Below are 17,762 nucleotides of genomic sequence, written 5' to 3'. Positions count from 1 at the left end.
GGTAAGTTGCCGGAGGGGCTGAGGCGACATTGGAAGGGGACTGATGGGCAAGACGGGGAAGGCAGGTGATGTCACAGCCACGAGTGGAATATCTGCAACCTGCAGAGTTTAATTAACCCTCTTCCCATAGCTTCAGGAGATTTCCACAAGGTATTGTGGGATGTGAAAAGCAATTTGGAGATAAGTGTGCAACACTCACTCAATTCCATCTTTATAAAACAAACACTCCGTGTATCTATAAATGCCTGCACACTTCACCGGGAGGACAGGATTCATGCTGGGTTCACAAAGGTTTCCTTCTTAGGAGTACATGGGGGACCCAGCACAAAGGGTATGATGGACAATCCTTTGTCCACAACACCAAGCTAGCCCAGTGAGAGGTGCCTCGCATCTGCTCCTGCCTGAGTATTCACCCCTAACCACTCCTCAAAGCACAGGTACAACACCCCCATTTCAGCCGTGCTCCTCTCCCTCCCCCTCCCCCTTCCCCTCCCCCCCCCAGCATAGCCACCCCCAGAGGACTGAATCACATCAAGCAAGGCATCCTCCAAGATCCTTCTTCTCAGAGGCTTCTCCCCTGGAGACTCTACTCTAGCCATCCCCTTTCCCTAGCCCTATCAGAGAGCCCTGTGGTGGTGACATTTGCTGCATTCCCGCCTCTGTTCTGTGCACCAGACCTTTATTGAAAGCATTTGCTCCTCAGCACAGTCCTCCGAGAGCATCTGATATTCTTAGCTACAGAATATTTTGTAAATGGAATCACGGAGAGGGGGTCATTTGTGTAGGATCACACAACCGGTGAGGATACAAATGATCTCGAGGCCTGTGTGTTCGACTGTGGATTACTTGGTTTTGGCTTTGGACATAGGGTCCCTGATTCTGAAACGCTCCCGTTTCTCTTCATATATGCCCAAGTCCTCTCACTGCTAGCTGTCACTTGGGACACCGCTTCTCTCAGAAAGCATTTTATGTGGTAGCCTATTTCTCTGTGCTCCCTCCAATAGCCTAGCTGCTCCCCTACGAGCCTTTTTTGGTGGTGTTTTCTGGTGGTAGGGTGAGCTGAACATCCAGGGTGTCTCTGTTTGCAAGATATGTCTCTAATACTCAACTCAGATAAGGTCCATGTTGACAGCCCCTGGCCTGTTGCTGAGCACGAGAGAAGGTTGGGGATGGGGATGGGGGTGGGGGTGGGGGTCGTCATTGTGCCCGTTCAGGACCATGGAGAGCAACCCAGCGCTTGGGCGGAATCTCCTTGTTTGCCTCTTTTCTTTGTTCCCTGGCCTGGGTAAGACTCAAGGTTGATAGCTCCCTAGACTGAATGCAAAATCCAGGTCAGAGCGGGAGGGGTCGCAGAGCACCCAGGCAAAGCTGCTGCCCCCTCCCCTCAAGCTCTCACTGTAGATCGATTCCCTTTTCCTATGTACTTTTCAACCAACACAAAGTTTTTAAAGTAGAGAGCCTGTTGGAACCAGCACCGAATCCATGTGTTTTCTCGAATTATTGAACTAGAAAGAAATGAAAACATCAAAATACTCCCTTTGTAGCAGGCTCGAATTGAGCGGCTGCTTCATTCAGTCCGTGTCTCAGCCAGACTACAATGCTGCAGCTACGGAGCGGAGAGTGGATTGAAAGGAAGCGTGGCTCAGCGGGGATCTTCAGATTGCCATTCGCAGACCACAGGCAGCTCAGAACGTCCCTGCTCTGGAGGAGAGTGGAGGTCCAAGATTGACAGGTGCAGATGGGGGAAGGGAGAGAGAGGCCAGGGAAGGAGGAGGCTGAAACAAAGCCCTGCATGCAGGACAACAGGGCAACAAGATAACACGGTACCACGCCATATTATCTTTGTATCCCTGGGAGTGGGGACCTATGGCCTGTGGTAAAGAACCACAGGCCAGAAGTCCACTCCCAGCAGGCTCTGGGGTAGCCCCTCCTCCTTGGCCAGACTCAATGGGAACCTGTATACAGCTTGGTGCTGTGGGAAGTCAGGGCTTGACCTAGGAACTAGATCACAGAAGTGAGGTACAGTCATGGCTCACCTCCTACATTCTGCTTCCTCTCTGCTACCCCAATCTCTGGTTTATGATTTTCAACCTTTACTAGTCTCCTTGGCCTGGGGCTTACTCCAGAACTGTCTCCACAGCGGATCCAGCCAATCCTGTGTTCTCGGGAGATTGGAACCTCATACCTGGTGTTTCAGCCATAGCTTTGGGGAGAATCAAGGCGTCATCCCACCCAGTTCTGAAAGGGGCAGGTTAGCCCCAGGCACATGCCCATCAGAGTCCCCTTTCTCCATATCACCTCTGTCTGGGTCACCCTGTGACCACTCCTCCCAATCCTGGCAGATGACCAAGTGGAGGCCATTCCCTCCCTGAGCCGCACCTGTCAGACCCCAGCTCCTGGGCAGCAGGCTTACTCCAGCATTCACTCCGCACTTGATTCCGCCACAAAACCCTGATGCCCTGCTAGCTGATTTAATCCTGGCACACCCAATGGTGCAGTGTGGGACACTGAGGCAGGAAGCCAACACAGAACTTTAGGGTGATGTGACCTTGAGCCCTTATTCTTAACACCCTCCTATATACTGATAGCATGCCATTCTGAGCATGCTCAGAATAAATGGCTGTTAGCGCAAGTCATGACTTCGGTGAGCTCACTCATGTGTGTGAGTGTGTGCGTGTGTTAGTGTGTGTATGAGTGTATATGTGTGTGAGTGTGTGTATAGTATGTATAGTGTATACATGCCTGTGGATGCCAGAGGTCAACCTTGCATGTTTTTACTCAGGAGCTATCTGCTTTATGTTTTGAGAGGGAGATTTTCATTGGCATGAGATTCACTGGTAAGGATCAACTGGATGTCTGGTGAGTTCCAGAGATCCCCCTGACCGCTCCTCCCCAGATCTGGGACTGCAAGAACATACCAGCACTCCTGTCTTTTTTTTTTTTTTTTTGTCAACTGACACAAGCTAGGGTCATCAGGGAAGAGGAAGGCTCAATGAGAAAATGCTTCCCACACATTGGCCTACAAGTACATCTGCAGAGCATTGTCTTGATTGACATGGGAGCTCCAGCCCTCTGTGGCCAATGCCAGCCCTGGACAGATGACCCTGGGTGCTATAAGAAGCAGGCTGAGCAAGCCATGGGGAAGAAGCCAGTCAGCAGTGTTCCTCCATGGCTTCTGCTTCAGTTCCTCCCTCAGGTGTGTCTACCTCAGGTTGCTGCCCTGGCTTCCCTCAACAATGGACTGTGACCTGTAAGTCAAATAAACCGTTTCCCCCTCAAGTTGCTTCTGCTGTGGTGTTACATCACAGCAGCAGAAACCTAATTAAAACCCCAACTGGGTCACCTCCGAGGCTGCTCACCAATACTTCCTAAACAGATGCTGACTCTTCTCAGCATCGTTATCTCCTGTTAGTGCTGAGTGGGGTACAACGGAAGATCAGTTGTAACTGTGACCCTCCAATCCTCAGTGGCGATGGCACCAAATGAGGCAGAAAACCCCTGGGATCCTTATTCTAAGTCGCCAGTGCCACGAAGACAGATATCCCTCCTGGGGACCAGGGGCTGGTGAGTGGAGGCTTCCTAGGGGCTGTGACCCAGGCTCCACCTGTCCAGCACTGAGCCCGCACTGAGGTATGGTCCTGCACTGTGACTGTGGCTTCTGGCGCCAGCTGTGGCACTGCAGGCTCACACAATGAAAGCTAATTCCTCGTTGTAATGACTGGAACAATTGCTGGCTTTTGACTCTTGGCATAATTACCGTGAGACCTCCGTAGAGTAATTCACCAGATAATTACATGGTAGCAGGTGGGGGGTGGGAGTCTTCTCTGGAAGGTAAGAGGTAGCATTTAATTTCGAGGGGGATGTCTAATCCTATAATTACTCAGTAAAGTCCTGATTCTCGCCAACCTGATTCCATAGGCTCTGCCTGACCTGCAGAAGTAAGGCAAGCAAAGTGGAAATAAGGGGTGGGGAGACCACGGGGCTCCTCAGAGCATCTTCATACCCGAGTCTCCCCTAGAGTCCAGGGATGATGCACATGGAGACAATGGCCAGGCAGGATGTGGACCCTCAAACCCTGTGCCAGAGGCCTAACTGAGAGAAAGGAAAAACCATAGCACGATTCAGCACGTGGTCTGTGTACAGCTATCTGTGTGGCTCTGGCTTCTGCAGTCAGCCGCTCCTTCAAGTGACTGGTGATGGCTTGGCCAGTGTCTTCTACTCCTGTAAACCAGCTAGCCTGTTCTCACAGGAGTCTGGCAGACACATGAGGCAATGGGACCAGACTGGGTTTCTGCAGCTCAAAGCTAGTCCTCAAGTGTCACTTGGTCACATTCTGCTGGCCAAAGCAGGTGACAGGCCAGGCCTGAGCCAGGGAGGGGACCGGTGGAGCCGCCCCTTCACGGAAGGCGGCGCATCACATGAGGAAGAGCGAGGGCGTCCAGGGGAATGAGGCATTGATTGGATCTATTTCTGCAATCAATCTAGCGTGACCTGGCTCATGGGGTTATTGCAAGATTAATGAGATGCGGCTGGTAAGTGTTGGGTAAAGCTCGGCTCTGCTTGTTATCAAGAATAAAAATGATCAAAGGAAGTCAGTGGCAGAGACAGACATGGACTCCGCTGCCCAGCATCCAAGCCACTAATGCTGCCCTTTGCCCACTGGGGTGTGGAGGAGATGGGGCACAGCCTGGGGTTCAGCGTGTGCTGTCCACAGCCATGCAACTGAGCAGTACAGCTCCCCTCTGCCAGCCTCCAGGAGCTCATGAGAGAAAGAGGGACCTTACCCCAAAGCCAGGCAGCATTGGAGTGACCATGTTACGTCCAGAGGATCTTTAGTTCTGCCCCCTGTGGTCTCTGTTATAAGAAAAAACATTTTCTTCAATTTCCCAAATTGAAGAAATCCCCGATTTCTGATAATTCTTTCTTGCTGGAATGCTTTCGCAAACTAGTGAAATTTTTTTTCATTTTACATGTCCATCTGAATGTGATGTGCATGTTTGTATGTTTGCATGTGTAGGGGCGCACACATATGGGTGCATGCACACATGTGTGTGCCTGTGTGTGGAGGCCGGAGGCTGATGTCAGGAGGCAGGCATTCTGATAGCTCTTCCACCTTAATCATTGAGGCAGGGCTCTCAGTCAATCTCAGAGCTCATAGATATGGCTAGTCTCTCAAGCCAGCTTGCTCTGGGTATGGATTACTGCCACCTTCCCAGACTAGAATTACAGAAGCCATCTTGGCTGCACAGCACTTACTTGTGTTGTAGGGATCCAAACTCCAGTTCTCATACTTGAGAGGCAAGCGCTTAACCACTGAGCCATCCCCCCAGCTCCTCAAACTGGAAAATTCTTTATGGAGACTTTGTGTATCCCCAGACCACCTACCCAGGCAGGACTGCATCCTGTTGCCCTGTGGTTGTTATAATTAAAGGCTATGATTATCCTCCCTCTCCATGAGAAAATACAGGTATGGTAAAGACCCCTTGTCGACCAGCATCAAATCCTGGTCATAGGCTATGCCTCTCACTGACGTCATCATCATCTCCTGAAACTGTGGCAAATATCAGCCCCCAAAACATAGCCCCATCCCTGTTAATTTACATGTACATGCTGGAAGGTGTCATTGAAAACACATGGTCCCATCTGTGGTTCTTTGTGAATGGTACATCTGTATTTGCCATTGTTTGATTGCTTTGTCCCGAAGCCCTGGTGTAATGGTATTAGGAGGTGGAGGAAAGGTAATGCTGGAGATTGAACTAAGATCTCAGTGAGCCAGGCAAAGCCAGCTCTGCTGCCCCATACTCCCAGCCCAGTAGGTAAGACACGAAATGCAGATGAGAACACAGAGAGGATGCTGCTGCTCCCCAGACATCGTGTGGATTCTCTCAGGACTAGTGAGTCTGGCTTCAGAGTCCCTGCTCTCAACACAACGCTGGCTCTATTGCTTCTTACAGCACGGAGGGTGGGCGTTTCATTGATTGGTTTGTCCAGCTATTTTAAGTCATACTAATTTCTTCTCTTGATCTTCCCTTTGTTTGTCTGTGGTTTTGAACTTGTGTCCACTTGCCAACAGAAGCCTCACATCTTTGGATCACAAGAGTCTGTAAGCAGGTAGAAGGCTGGACTCAGGCTCTGTCCCCTGCTTGGTCCAGGTTTTACACTGGGGAAAGGACAAGCCTTCTCCTTCCCCTAATCTCTGTGTGTATCCACTGGGCCCAGGCCAGTCCCAAAGAGGGTTAGCTCAGAGGAACTTGCCTCTGCAGAGAATTAAGGGTGGTCAGCAGGCCCAGTGATGAACAACGCAGCAAGGCCATTTCTGATTCCAAGTAGGGCTGCCTCTGAGGAAGCAAGTCCAACTCCCTGGAGAGCCCAAAGCTCTTTCGATGCAGAAGGCACAGAGGGAGGTGTTCTGGCAATCACAATGACTCAGTGTTTGGGAACCAGAGCAGGGAGCAGGCGGCAGCGTGTGACAAACGGATGGCACAGCCTGAGTCAGGAGGCCTGTGGGCGGCAGGCTGAGGAAAGGTCACGGATGAGGTCAGATGACAGTGGGAGTGTCAGGGGGAGCAGCAGGGTTGAGAGGGGAGCAGCTTTGAGAAGGAAAGAGTATGGAGCAGCCTGCAGGGAGCCTGACTGGGGAGTGTCTGAGGGGGGCACGCACATGCCAGTAAAGCAGGCTGAGGACCGAACAAAGCATGGTTTTCCAGAGGCGGACATTTCCAAGGGGTTCATTCCACCTCAGTGGGCCAAGACCTGTGCCAGGGGTGACAAGAAAGCAGCAGCTGGCCAAGGCTACTGTGAAGGATGCCGCTGAACAGAACGGGCATAGTCACTCCCCATTTCTTACGCCCCTAAACCTTCTAGCTTGTCCAGTGGGTAGGAGTCTAGCAGAAGCAAATGGGGGTGAAGCAGGCTCTTTAACACGGGGCCAGGGGACAGAGCCAGCCATCAGTCAGGAGCTGGAGCCTGTTGCTGCTGCTTGTTACTCTGCTGATTTTCAATTATCAGAGAGAGAATATCCCCATCACTCCCTGTCAATCAGCCAGTGCTGTCCCAGCACACAGAAGAGCTCGAACAAACAGGCTGCACATTGCAATCGACTCTTCTTGTCCTGAGAGGCTGCGGAGCCCGGACACGGCAGGCACAGGGGACAGTGATCAAGGGCCAGCTCTCAGTACCTTTCCAGAGTCTATGCCAATGTCATTAAAGCACCAGCAGGGGCTCTTGGGGGTCCATGCAAGCTGTCTCAGATTAAACCCCACCCCCAAAATGGAAGCTCTAGGATGGGGGATCAAGCCCAAATTACTTGTTTGGGAAAAAACAAAAACAATGCTGTGCACCCTCAGCCGTGTTCCCAACCTCTCTGAGCTCAGTCTCTGACACGTGACAGAAATTTTCCCTTGAGAGGGTTTGTAAAACTGAAAGGAGGTACCTGGAAAAAAGGCAAGTGCTGAAAGTTTGGGTGCTATGACAGGTTCCTGTGAGAGTTCAGGGCAGACTGGAAACCCACAGAGAAAGGCCTTCCCTGGGATTCATCCTGACCCCCAGGCTCTGATTTTCAGGCTGTCTCTAGTCCCAGGTCTCTAGCTTCCTGCAGGAAGTCTGTCAGTTCTACCCAAAAGACTGTCCTCCCTGACCTATATGTCATCCAGGTCCCATGAGGCCCGCTCAATGGCTAGTGGTGGTGGGGGAGGAGGGAGACAAGCCTTTTGTGTCTGTTGGCCTTTAAGGACCCCACTTGTTTGTTGATTAGCTGGCTATTTCACCCCAAACCAGAAGCACCCAGCAGGCAATGTTGACAAACAGGAGACTACCACATGTCAAAGACACAGCCTGGGGGATCTCAGCCTCCAGAATCCAGCTGGGATACGTTGAGTCTGACTGTGAGTTCATCTCTGACAAGCTACCCCATGGCTACGGGAACTTCATTGGATGTCAGACCTATTGTCTACCTTTTGGGTGTCACCATGGCAACTGAGTTCCCCAAGAAAAGGGCCTGGGCTGATGGTTAGTACTCACTGAAGGTGACGTTAAACTGAAAGGATGGCAGGGTGGATGGCCTGAAGGGGCCAGAGCATGAGGGTGCCAGAGGTGTTCAGAGACATCAGGACCATCCCGGAAACTGCCTTTCTCAAAGGCTTCATCTACCCCTCCTCAACAATACCCAAAAGGGTCACTGCAATGTGACAGCTAAACTGTCACAGCAAAGTTGACAGTGTCAGGCCAAGCCTCCCAGGACCCCAGTCAGGCCTGACCCCTAACTACACCTGACTATGGGTACATTCTTTTAACCTCCAACACTTAGGTTGGCATGTGCCTGGCACATCTCACCAAACAAGCTCCATCTATCCATTGAAGAAATGGAAGACCAGGGGGGCCTTTGACCTTGACCAGGTGGCATGAGTAGGGTGCCCTACAAGCTGGTGGGAATGTATGGTTGACCCACTTTTGCAGTGCTCTGTCCTGGGACACTGACGCAGGCATGGGGTAGAGGGGAGTCTGGCGGGGCAGAAAAGCTGGAACTCTGGCTGCATCAGGAACCCGGCCCACTCCTCAAAAACTGCCCCTTCCTCCATGCAGAGCCTTATCCGTCGGCCCTCACTCAGGGGCCTTCTTCCACTCCCCACCCCTCTGCACCCCGGACCTGCAGCAATTGCTCCTCTGCCTCCTCGGGGTCCCTAGACCTGGTCACTGGGCATGGGGGTCTTGACGAGAGGGGGTGTAGCTAGTGCAGGAATACCACCCAGGCAGAGGGGCGGCTGGGGAGTGTTTTCTTCATCTCAACCAACGCCTATCAAACCTCTGCTCATTAGGAAACACAACATGCATGCCAGGGTGACATCTTCATCTGCGTGCCCAGAGACTTCAAAGCCTGCAGGAGATCTCCTTGGTGGATTAGACATGAAAAATATTGGGATGAGATGGAGAGAAGAAACAGCTGGCTGCTCCAAGGGAGTTAATTAAGCAGGGGCCAGGGACCAAGCAGGATGGGATGGGCACTCAGGGACAGATAGGGGACTCCCAGGCAGCTTCCCAGCAGGCCAGTGGGCTACCAGTTTACATGGCCATAGCTCCTAGGTCATCTGGTGGCTAGAAACCTCCCACCCTACTAGCCAGGGTCACAGGAGTGAAGCAGGCCTGGCGGAATAGGAGAGCTTGACTAGGTGAATCCTCAACCTGATAGGACCTGACTAGACCTACACTGCAGCCCACAACACAGGTCGAGCCCACATGGCAATGTGCAGGGTAGAGAAGGGGACCAGGTAAACCCCAGAGGTGCTGCTGTGCTTAGCAGGTCAGAGGCAGAATTAGTCACAGCAGGGGCAGGAGGCTGGGTGTATACTTCAGACAACCAGGGATGCCAGGGGCGGGGTTGCTAGGGAACAGGCAGAACAGACCGCAGCTTCCAGCACAGGGACACACAGGAGAGCTGGGGGTGGAGACGGCATCTCCAGCTGTAGGACCATAAACATGGCTGTAGAGGACAGGTGAGGCAGGGAGGTGGGGAATGCCAGGACTGACCAGGGACTTCCCTGTGGACTAGAACACACACACACATACATACACACACACACATATACACACACACATACACACACACATACACACACACCACACACACACACACACACACACACACACACACACACACACACACGGTGTGAAGCCCGAGCAGTGGAAGGCAGGAGTGGGGCTGGATGGAAAGTGGAGACTAGACACATGGGCAGCCATAAGGGACAGAGAGACAGAAGAAGGAGCCAGCCTGGGGAGGGGTCACTACACCCAGATTCCCAGCTCTGTGGCCAGATAAAATCTGGGGCTGTTTTCAGGTATGGGGGAGCAGGAAATGTAGGGAGAACGCTGAAGTGGACTGTGGTTTACTGGGATCGATGGCCACCAGGTGACCTGATGAGACAATCAGAGGTAGGTATTCGGGGGGAACAAGGAGAGGGGCAAGAGGGAGAGGTAGGGTGTAGTGGCTCCTCATAGGTATCCTGACTCTGGGATAAAGAAGAGAGAGGTGGGCTAGCCTGGGGACAAGGGATGCCTATTCAGAAGCAAGGAGAGGCCTGGAGAGAGGAACCCCTTGGTTCCAGGGGATCTGGGGCCCTGTCCTTACAATGTGGAACACCTTCCCATTTAGAGGCTGAGGTAAACATGGACCTTTGTTTCCACTCTCTTCCAGGTTAGCCTTACTCTGCAGCTGAAGCTGATCTTGAACTTCTGACCCTTCTACCTCTACCTCCACCTTCTGGGGTTAAAGGTGTGTACCTCGCCTAGTTTATGAGGTGCTAGGGATCAAACTCAGGCCTTTTGCATGGTAGGCAAGCACTCTACTGATGAAGCATCTGTACCTAGTGCCCAGGCACTGGGGGCACTCAGACTGTCCCCCAGGTACTTTCTAAAACATCCCAAGGCAGAGCTGGGGGAAGAGAACCTGAGAAAGAGAGAGAGAAAGAAAGAGAGAGAGAGAGAGAGAGAGAGAGAGAGAGAGAGAGGCTGACTTCATGAGTTAGCACTCTTTCCCCGCCCAGGCAGCAAGGGAAAATGGAGCTATTGATTGGCTCATTTGGAGTGTCCACTTTGATTTCAAGTGTGTCACCCTGGTGACTAATTGGAAAAGCTGTGGCCTCTGGCAGGTGGTACAGAATCTGCCTCCAGTGGGATGGATGGCTGCCCTCCTGACTATTGGCCATGCTCACAATCTGTAAAAACCCATGGTTCATGTATGTACACACGTACACACACAAACAAACACAGACACATGCACACATGCACACATGCACACACAGAAGCTGAGTTCCCTCACTCTGGGGTGACTGGATCCCAGGAATTAGCCAATAAGATTCCTGACTCTTCCTCTCCTCAGTGATGGGTTTTGTGGAGTGGATAGCTAAGCCAAACAGAGCTAGTCAGAAGTGAGGCGGATCACCCACCCCTGAGATCTGGGCACCTTTGTGACAGGTCTTTCTTTCCTTTGAGATCGTTGAATAATGAACACTGGTGAAAGCCCAGCATCATCCATAGCAAGCCTGGTCCCCACAAGGAGCTCTGTGGTGGTTTCTCCTGATGGAGTGGTCCTGGGCAACTGAGAACTTTCTGTTGTCACCCCTTCCTGAAAAGGACAGTGCATCCCTCACCCAGAGTCTGTGCACTGTATCCTGGGTCTGTCATCTTCATAGCTGCTGTGGATGGATGGATGGATGGATGGATGGATGGATGGATGGATGGATGGATGGTGTAAGATATTGGTAAATTGTTAGATGTTGTTTAAGCTCACTAAGAACTGTCTCTGGAAGCATGTTGGTCCCTTCCCACTTCAGGCCCAAACATGTTTATGTCACATGCCCTCTAAGACTGACTGTCAACCTGATTCCGGCCCTGTCTCTGTAACAAATAGAGAAGTTAGCAAGCAGCTACAGGTATTAAAACACTGTGTCTTTGTGACCAGCTAGATGATCAACCATTTCCATCCAAGGTGTCACTACTGTTTATCCCATAGAATAAAAGTTCCTGTGGTGGAACCCAGAAACTACAAGCTTAGCCACCAAGAGGACCCTCCACCAAGACTCTCAATCAGGAACTCCAGCTGACTGCTTCGAGTTCCAACTGGATCTTCTGAGCACCACATTTTGCTATCTATCTGCTGCTCTGTGATCTTTTACTTTTCCTTGCTGTACAACTGGACGCACTCATCCCCACTATCTCACAGCCACTGTGAGTCATTCTCTACGTGGCACAGAGCATCTGGATGGAGGGCTGGATATGTGGATGGAGCCCAGGGAAGGTAGAGCTACAGAGGAGAGTCATGCTGATACCCAGACTCATTTGAGCCATGGAGCCTACAGTACCTGACCCCTTCCCCTAGCAATTCCCTAGGCGGCAGATGGTACCTTCCCTTGGGAATGTATATTTGGGGAGAAAATAAAACAGAAGATTGAGAGGATTCTACAAGAAACAGGGTAGGGGCTGGAGAGATGGCTACATGGTCAAGAGCACTTAGTGCTCTTCCAGAACACCCGGGTTCAGTTCCCACTGCCTACATGGCAGTTTACACCCCTTTGTAACTCCAGTTCCAGGGGATCTGGTACCTTCTTCCAGCCTCCATGGCTATCAGGCACACTTGTGATGAACACACATAGATGCAGGTAAAACACTCAAAATAAAACAAAATAAAATTTAAATTAAAGAAAAAGAAATGAGGTGTTTCCCAACCCCAGCGCCTATGGCAACTGGGCAGTGCCACAGATCTGGCCCCATCTCCCAGTGCAAACATTTCCGTGCAGCCCCCAGCCACCAGTGAGGGGCAGGACTCAGACCTCCTGTCTGCTAGCTGGCAGCTCCAAGAACCCTTAGCTTCCCCGCTTCCTACCCTGTGCCAGCTCCTGCTCAGCCCTGCTGACTGTGCTAGAGGCTGCCTTTCTTTTGTTCAGGCCCATCGTCTTTCGTAATTAGAAAATAAATTACTTTTTCTCAAAGAAGCAGTCCTAGCGCTAGAGACGTGGATAAGAGGGATAAGCGGTAGCAGGCGGCCGCAGTCTGACAGGTACAGAACTGGGGCCCTATCAGCCTGTCCAGGCGTTGGAGTCCCACAGACAAGAGAGAGGAGTGGGGGGGGGGGCTGGCAGTAGAGGGGGCCCAAAGCATGGGCACAGAGGCATACCCTTTGTGTTAGCAGCACTATCCAGAGACAAGAAAACAATCCATACATCTCTGAGCGAGCTGCTCTGGGCTCCGATTCGGTGGGATAAGGGTTTAACCCCTCCCCCCTCAACCCGCACCTCTTGTGTGCACAAAACAGCTTTTGAGATCAAGGCCCTCACTGAGGCTGCTGTGCCCACTGTGTTCCCACACCTCCTTGTTCATGTTCAGTGGCCATGCACTGGCCTTTGCCCTGGCCATCCCTAACGCCCAGGGGCACCCTCAGCATTGCTCCATTTACCCAACCATTTGTTGACCGCCCTTCCCACTCCGAGCTCTTACATGCCTCCCTCATCCAATTTTTCTCTAAACCTTTTTTTTAAGGAACCCCTCACCTTCCCCATCTCGGGGAATAGCACCTCTGTTCAGATGAACGAGGTTCCTGGAGAGCCAGTGTGAAGTAGGTACCTCCAGGCTGCACAGCTAGCTCCCTGCTCCAAACCCCGGCAGGCAAGCATCCTGCATCCAGAGGGACAGCAAGAAGGAGAAGGTGGGAGAGGTTCAAGCTCCTCTAAACAAGGAAAAGCAGGGGTTATGTCAGCATCAGGCACAGCCCACACAGTAGATGTGTGATGGTCTCCACAGATGATGCCAACACCCACGTCCACTTAGAGAGTGTGAGCTGCTTCCCCCACAAGTGTGTTTCTCTCCTAACAAGCCGAGATTCCCAACTCCACCGCATAGATGGCATATGCCGACAAATACCACCAATGACATGGGGTGGAGCTGAGCTCTGAGCCCACAGCAAGCAGCCAAGCCCAGGCCTTAATTCATATCCCAAGGATCCCATTACTGATTCAGATGGTCCCCGCATGAGTATGGAGTCACTCTCCTGCGGTCCCAGTGCTCAGAGCTGACAAGAGATGCATTGATCCCAGGTGATCCAGGCCAGCAGAGACAGCATAGTAGGAACCCATCTCAAGAAAACAAAACTCGGGCTAGCGAGATGGCTCAGTGGTTAAGAGAGCCGGCTGCTCTTCCAAAGGTCCTGAGTTCAAATCCCAGCAACCACATGGTGGCTCACAACCATCCATAATGAAATCTGATGCCCTCTTCTGGAGTGTCTGAAAACAGCTACAGTGTACTTACATATAATAAATAAATTTTAAAAGAAAAGAAAAGAAAAAAGAAAACAAAACTCTCCAGCTTCCATACCCTAAACTACACAGTAGCAAAATATATTCTTCAAATGTCAGAACTTTAGGAGACGGGAGATTTGTTTTGATTATGGTGAATCGTTTTAGTTCTCTGATACTCATTTGTGAAGTAGGAAGGAAACAAAAACAAGTGCTGGATGAACAGATAGGACCACCGGGCGACATCTGTCACTGTGCCCACCAGGCAAGAACACGCCATTTGGACAAGGTCCACAGAGCATCTTTACCAGTCTCTTCTGCGGTCAGCTTCAGAGAGAATGTCGAAAGCAAATGGCTGGAATGGCTCTCCTAGACCACAGTCTTAACCACAATGTGATAAAGCTGCGTGCAAAGACTTTGTAGAAACAGGAAGACTGGCTGGGGGCTGAATGAGTAAAGACCTGGGCACTCACAGAAAGACAGAGTGGGTGTAGCCTGTACTCCCTCCTCTCAGGGGGAGGAGACGGGAGCCTCAAAGCAGCCTGGGTAGCTACACTAGCCACACCAGCAGCTCTGGGTTCAAGTGAGAGACTGCCTCAAATTACAAGCTAGAGGCCGCAAAGGTGGCTCAGCAGGTAAAGGCACCTGCTACACCACGCCTTATGACCTGATCTCACTCCCTGGGATCCACACTGAGAAAGGAGAGACCTGACTGAAGTTGTGTTCTGTCCTCCATCCTCCATATGTGTGCTTTGATACCTGAGCACACAGGCTCACATGCGCACACACACACACACACACACACACACACACACACAGAGAGAGAGAGAGAGAGAGAGAGAGACAGACAGACAGACAGACAGACAGACAGACAGACTAAGCTGAACAATAGTTAAGGAAGACACCTTTCTTTTACCTCTGGCATGGTATGTACCACACAGATGTATGCACACACGCCCCATAAAAAGGCAGAAAGAAAATAGGTTTCAAAATGACTCTTCCAAATAACATATAGGTCAAGGAGGACATAAAACAAAAATAGCAGACTTCCCAGTCAACAAGCAAGACAGATCCCCCACCCCCACCCGCACCCCCACCCCGCACACGCCAAATGTGTCCCGGGCCCCTCCCTGCATAACTCCAGGGTTTTCTTCTCTAGTTCTTTCACACTCAAACAAAAGGGACAGATGAGACTTCCAACTTCAGATCGGCAAGAAAAGAACAAACCACAAAAAGTAGAAGAGAGGCGATCACAGAGATAAAAGCAAATAAATAAATTAAAGAACTTAAAAGCTGTAGAAATAATAAATAAAGAACCAGACCCAGTTCTTTGAAACTAATAAAACAGAAAAAGTTTTTGCAAGGCTAATGAAGACACTTTGAGTGTGGAGGTCTTTCACTTCCTGTTCAACACTTTCCCAAGTAGACAGACTAGTATAGTAAGAGAGTCCCTTCCATGGCCTTGTCAGGCATCCATGGGAGGAGAGGTTCTTGGTCCTATGAAGGCTCAATAGATGCCTCAGTATAGGGGAATCAAGGGTGGGGAGGCGGGAGTAGGTGGGTGGGTGAGGCACACCCTCACAGAAGCAGGGGGAGAAGGAATGGGATAGAGGCTTGGGGGGGGGGGGCAGGAAAGGGGATAACATTTGAATTGTAAATACAGAAAATATCCAATTAAAAAAAGAAAAAAGAAAGTCCCTCTCAAGGATGCAGGAGGGGCCAGCCTGTGTCACATGCTGTACATGTTCCTCTTTGTAGCTTCTGGGGACAGGAGTTGTAAAGCTCTCCAGACTTGACTGGGGAAGTCAGACTCTGCCCCTCTGGATGCCCACCCTCTGGAGCTCTGAGCATGTGGATTGTGGAGCAGGGGTGCCTGTGGAGCCACTTCAAAGATACAGCTCCTAGGATGGGCCTGATGTCCTTGGCTGTTCTCTCCCCTAGACCATCCTCCTTGCCTCCCTCTCTTCTTTGTCCTGAACTTTCATTTCTGATCAATCTTACTTCTTTTCCAACCTATCTTATCAGCATATATTAATTATACAGAACAATATATTTCATTTTTTGGCAAATCATACCTAATGTATTTCAAATATATACACCCCTCCCCATTGTGATCTTCTTGTCCCATTCTTCCCAGTGAGCCATCCTCTCCCCCTGCCCCACCTCTTCCACACTAGGACCTATGGCCTCCCAGGCCATGGGCTTTTGACTTCACTTACAGTACAAGACCTGAATTGCATCCCATGGAACAGGCACTAATTCCAGTCAGAAAGAGATGATGGTTCCTGTAACAGACCTGCCACTATCACCTCTTGCCTGGCTGGTCACTCCTATGGCATAGAGTCTGAAACTGAGTAAGCCAGTTGGTGACAATTCTCGCCCAACAGCCTGCATAGCACTTTCTGGCACTGGCTAGCAGGAAGGGAGCTTTGAGCCCAACCCCAGCTTGATTTCTTTATTTCCTCAACCAAGATGTCCAGTACTACATTGTCAGGTCTTTTTCCTGATGCTCAACCAACAAGCTTTTCATCCTGCTACCAGCCATTCTGCAGCCACTGTGACTGCAGGCATGGCATGTCCACAGCACCGGAAAGCAGGCTGGATGCAACACAGATACATTGTTCAGCTCAGCACGCATGGGATCCTGAACTCCACTCCCCAGGGAGGGGAAGATGGAAAGGGAGAGGCAGGCAGGAAAGGGAGAGAAAAACTTATGAGACTCCATGACTTTATGCAGAAAGCCAGATTTCTGCCTGCCCCAGGAAAGCCTCCCTTTCCTTCCATTGGTCAGAAGCAAGTCAGATGACCACTTTACCTGCAGGGAAGCCAGGACACATGACTCGGCCACAGAAGCAGTTAGTGGGGGTAGAAAAACAAGAGAGGATATGGCGTCAGATTTAGCCACAGATGGAAACGGTGGCCACCTCAATCAGGAAGGGCAGCAGCCAGAGAGAGAGAAAAGCAGGAATCGCAACAGGGCCCTGAAGAGGAGACAGGGAGGAGGTAGTCTGCAGGCACAGCCAGGTGACCACCATACAGAGGACATGACTCTGACCACACAGGCCCTGTCCCTGCCTACCACAAGAATGTGCGGGTCCATCTTTCTGTTATAAGCATCAGACTCCCACTCAGACCCATCTATAGCCTGGGGAGGGCTGGCTGCACTCAAAATGCAAGGTACCCTAGCATCCAGCGTCTCCTCCATCTCTCATTTTCACCTTAGTGGTGCCACTTCAAAGCACCTTTCCCAGTGGGGCGGTGCCACCTGGGACCAGCAGCTCCAAGTTTGTTCCAACATTCCTCATTGCCTATGCTTGACTGATGTCCCCTCTCCCAAACCCACTCTTAGAGACACTTCCAGGCCAGTCATGGGGAAAAAAAAAAGGGGGGGGGGTGTTTGCAGTCTGTCATGTAAGCAAATCTGTGGCCTGGCTTCAGTGGCTGGTCTCCCTAGCCACATTCCAGACATTCACAGGCAGAAATCTGGAGTCTAGAAATATGTGTGAGACTATCCCCAAAGAATGCAAGGAGTCAGGCTGAACGTATGTGCCAGCGTGACGTGGTCAGGAGACCAGATGTGTGGTCCTCCCCTCTACAATGAGATGGCACCACCTTTCTGGTTGGGATAAGTGGACCCAGGCCTTCTGCTCTCAGCCTGCGGAGCCTCACTGGGTTTCTTGTTCCTGGTACAAAAATGATTTGATCAGGGAACAAACAGGACCCAGGATCAGATGACAAATGTCTATAGCAGAGCTCAGGAAAGGGAGCCTGTTCGTCACTGAAGGAGGAAGGGACGATTCAGGAAGTCACAGGGCAGACCATGGCACGTTCAGGGTGAAGCGAGCCTCTGTGTGGAGCAGAAAGCTAGAGCAAAGGCTGCAAGAGCTGGCTGAAATGGAAGCATTGGCATGCCGCTCCGAGGCTGGCTTCCGCCTGAGGGCCGTTTTCTGAGGCAGGGTCTGGTGATGAGACTGTATGAGCAGA

At 51.2% G+C, this 17,762-nt stretch overlaps 1 long non-coding RNA gene across 5 annotated transcripts; it reads left to right on the top strand.

The window, feature by feature from the left end:
• The first annotated feature begins 4,538 nt into the window (after positions 1-4,538).
• Positions 4,539-13,678, top strand: Gm36409. Of its 5 annotated transcripts, XR_869258.3 has the most exons (5): positions 4,539-8,007; positions 8,814-9,488; positions 9,831-9,924; positions 10,187-10,264; positions 10,984-13,678. It is a non-coding gene; the product is annotated as a predicted gene, 36409 (long non-coding RNA). The 5 variants fall into 5 exon arrangements; XR_003956463.1 differs by lacking the exon at positions 8,814-9,488 and having other exon boundaries at positions 11,504-13,678; XR_869259.3 differs by lacking the exon at positions 8,814-9,488.
• The last annotated feature ends 4,084 nt before the right edge of the window (positions 13,679-17,762 follow it).

The sequence above is a fragment of the Mus musculus genome, chromosome 6 (assembly GCF_000001635.26).
Source record: "Mus musculus strain C57BL/6J chromosome 6, GRCm38.p6 C57BL/6J".
NCBI classification, from domain to species: Eukaryota; Metazoa; Chordata; class Mammalia; order Rodentia; family Muridae; genus Mus; species Mus musculus.
The sequence above is the reverse complement of the archived record's forward strand: the minus strand, read 5'-3'. Positions and strand labels throughout refer to the sequence as shown.